The sequence below is a fragment of the Piliocolobus tephrosceles genome, chromosome 12, assembly GCF_002776525.5.
Source record: "Piliocolobus tephrosceles isolate RC106 chromosome 12, ASM277652v3, whole genome shotgun sequence".
NCBI classification, from domain to species: domain Eukaryota; kingdom Metazoa; phylum Chordata; class Mammalia; order Primates; family Cercopithecidae; genus Piliocolobus; species Piliocolobus tephrosceles.
The window spans coordinates 107,987,105-107,990,586 of record NC_045445.1 but is presented as its reverse complement, the minus strand read 5'-3'; the positions used below and the strand labels follow the sequence as shown (position 1 = coordinate 107,990,586).

At 48.9% G+C, this 3,482-nt stretch overlaps 1 protein-coding gene across 4 annotated transcripts in view; it reads right to left on the bottom strand.

Moving 5' to 3' along the window:
* Nucleotides 1–354, bottom strand: part of BCOR (BCL6 corepressor) — a 129,686-nt gene extending 129,332 nt beyond the window's left edge. For 2 of the 4 annotated variants that reach the window (XM_023202653.1, XM_023202655.1), the window contains exon 1: nt 22–354. The gene's annotated coding sequence lies outside the window, so the exon portion shown is untranslated. The remainder of the gene's footprint in view (nt 1–21) is intronic. The other 2 variants (XM_023202643.3, XM_023202650.3) reach the window with 1 other exon arrangement.
* Nucleotides 355–3,482: the final 3,128 nt, after the last annotated feature.

Sequence of the window (3,482 nt, the reverse complement as noted above, 5' to 3'; positions counted from 1 at the left end):
ACCCCAAACCACCTCGCTGGCCTTCGGGCCGACCCGCTCCATCTTCCACTGACTCCGGCATTCCGTTCAAACCCAGCAGCCTCGGCTTCTAAGATTTCACTCTGCGCTGGGCTTGGGGGGAGGGGGCGAGTTCTCCGGGAGGGGGTGTCTCAGATCGAAAGAGCCACTTCACGCTCTTTCCCCTCCTCCGAGGTGAGTTTTTAGACTATCTGGAGGCCTTGGGGAAACGCGAGCAGCCGCGTGCAAAGGAGCACCCCCCCCCCGCCCCGCCTTCTCCCCGCACATGCAGCCTTGTCTAGTGTGACCCGATTTCCAGGGTCAGCAGCAGAGGGCCTGGCCAGCTTCGGAAATACCACCAAGCGGTGGACTGTGGCACCAGGCAGAGCTGGGGCGGGAGGACTGTGCTAAATAATGGTAGCTCCCACTCCCATGGTCTGTGCTAAGTTCTTCACAAGCCCTCAAACTTTACAGAGTGAGAAACTGAGGCATAGGGAAAGGTCAATCGTGTAAAACTGGGTAAAGCTCAGTTACTCAGCTAGGTAAGTGACTTAGGATTTGAACGCAAGTCTCCTGAGTTCAGGATGGCTAAACATGCTGTAAGTATGTTACAGTGTATACCTTGGTATCAATAGTACAAACCTGTCTATAAAACCCAGTGTTTGCTTGAGGGCTGTATGTTTGGTGTGTAACATTGTGGCTGGCATATAGTAGGCACTCAATAAATATTTGTGGAATGAATGGGTGTCAGAATAAATGATTGACAGAATCATTGATGACAAGTGATGAGAGAAAACAGCCCTAACCATTATTCTTCCTAAGAGGAATGAAAACCTCTAGCTCTTTTTTGAGTGTTTGCAGGTAACAGGAAACTCTTATTCAAAAATATATTAACCTCCTACCCCTATCCGCTAGCCAACCATCCTGGTAGTCATTTGAACTTGCTGGGGACACATAGCCAAAGCAGCTTCTACTTGGTCCTGGCCATTTTTTCCCCACCCTGTTCCTGTTCTGTAGGATTCTGCTCAGGGTCAGGCAGCCAGGAACTGCAGTTGACGTGATTCTGAACACATAAGCAACAGGGGATGAGGGTACACCCACCAAACGTGGTTCTTTGGCTTCCCTTCTATCGGCTGGTGGGGGTTCGGGGGAGCATGGCTTATAGCTCTGTGGTTATTTTTTAATTCACGGACCACCCTGTGCAGCTGGCTTCAACCCTCACCAGCTGTGAGGTTGCATCTCGAAGTGTAGGCAGTCATCTACTTTAACTGACAGCTCCGCAATCCCAGTCAGTGGGACCACATCTGTGATTTGAAGAGCTGCCACTGGTGCTCTGTGCTGTCCTGCTCCTCCTCGTGGCCCAAGAAAGGATGCATTAAAAACACTTATATTTAGATAGCTCAATAGAATAGATTTTCATACCATATATTGGGAGTAAGTAGTACAAAGTTTAGACAATCTCCCCTCTCCTTACTGCATTTTCTAAACCTTACCAGTTATCCTGTGTTACTAGTTGGGCAACCTGAAATGAGGCCAAATTCCACTTCAGGTTACCCGAAAGTGAACTTTTTCCTTTCCAATTTGATCCATTCACTATCTATTGACTACTATCCTTCCCTCCCTCACTCCTTCCTTTTTTCTTTCCCCACCCTCATAGTTACATATTTTTGCTCATATTCCTATGATTATCAATGGAGAAATGAAAATGTGTATTTTCTCCAAGTTACAACCCAGTCTTGATTATAAGGCTGGGGTTTCTGCCACCTTTTTGGGGGGGGGGGACAGAGTTTTGCTCTTGTCACTGAAGCTGGAGTGCAATGGCGCAATCTCAGTTCACTGCAACTTCTGCCTCCCAGGTTCAAGCGATTCTCCTGCCTCAGCCTCCCAAGTAGCTGGGATTACAAGTGTGCACCACCATGCCTGGCTAATTTTTGCATTTTTAGTAGAAATGAGGTTTCACCATGTTGGCCAGGCTGGTCTCAAACTCCTGACCTCAGGTCATCCACCTGCCTCAGCCTCCCAAAGTGCTGGGATTACAAGCATGAGCCACCACACCCAGCCTCTGCTGCCTCTTTTACAGTCTGGTCTGGAGTGACCAGCAAGACCTCATGACCTCAACTTGTGGCCAGCCCAGGCTGGAAGCATCTGATGATTCCCAAGGAGGTCACAGGCCTCAATCCCACATTGCTGGGTTGTAGTTGAGAACAGCCTTGCCAAAACCCACCCCTCATGCCGAGGGGCTGGTGTCAAGTGATGCTGAACCAGAGGTTCGGGATGCTAATTTGATGTATTATCTGTGTACAGCCTGGGGAGGAGAAAAGGCTCATAAAAGTGTTCTAGGCTGGTCATTCTGAATGTGAGCATTTATTTATCTGCAAAGCTGCCGAATATCCCTGCAGGAAGTCGCAGGCGCAGCAACCCCTGACTGCACAGACAAAAGTCTCCCCTTTACACAGGGCTGCTTGTATTGTTTCCAACAGCTTTGTGCTTTCCCTGGGGGAAGAGGAGAGTCACATAGCGAATGTTCTTCCTCTTTTCTCACGCTGCAGAGGAAGTGATGTTGTGGAAACAGTGGCATTAACTTGGCCTTCGGACCACACGGGAGCCAGAGTTGGGAAAAGCTCAGTGCAGGCAGGTACTCCTATGGCTCATTTAGGCCCTGAAAAACTCCAGTCTGGGCCTGGGTGTGGGGATGATGGGTGCACACAATGCAAGAAAAACCATACTTAGGAATTATTCCCCGGGTCCAAGGGGCCCCTGAGGTATGGATGTTCTTGACCCCTTGAACGTGCTTCCAATTAGGAGTAAAGCCCCCAAGGGATGTATGGAGCATGTTTCATTCTACATTGATTAGATGTTTATTGATTGACCACTTTGTGCCAGGCACTGTACTAGGCATGCAATGGTAAGCAAGAGACATGGCCCCTGCCCTCATGGAGCTTACATTCTACTTTTCTTGGCACACAAGCAAACAGGGTAGAGGATACAGCCCCTATCATCAAATCCTGCAGTGTCTATCTCCTTAATACCTATCCTGTCCTCTTCCTTATCCAACTACCCTTCAGATCCTTTTGGACTCTTCAATAAACAGTTGAGCCCCACCCCTCCCCAAACTCATCTCCTCTGTCTGATCATTCCACCCACTGCTTTAAGTCCTAGCAGCAAGGAGAGGGAAAGGGGCGCTCCCAGCTGCATCAGCCTATTTCATAAAGATTTCCCAGAAGTCCCACCCAATGGTTTCCACTGACATCTCATTGGTCACCTCTTTGTTTCTCTTTTCTTTATTCTCTTTGAGACAAGGTCTTGCTCTGTCACCCAGGCTGGAGTGCAGTGGTGCAATCACAGCACACTGCAGCTTTGACCTCCTGGGCTCAAGTGATCCTCCCACCTCAGCCTCTCAAGTAGCTGGGACCACCATGCCTAGCTAATTTTTTATTTTTTATACAGACGGGGGTCTCACTACGTTGTTCTAGCTGACCTCAAAC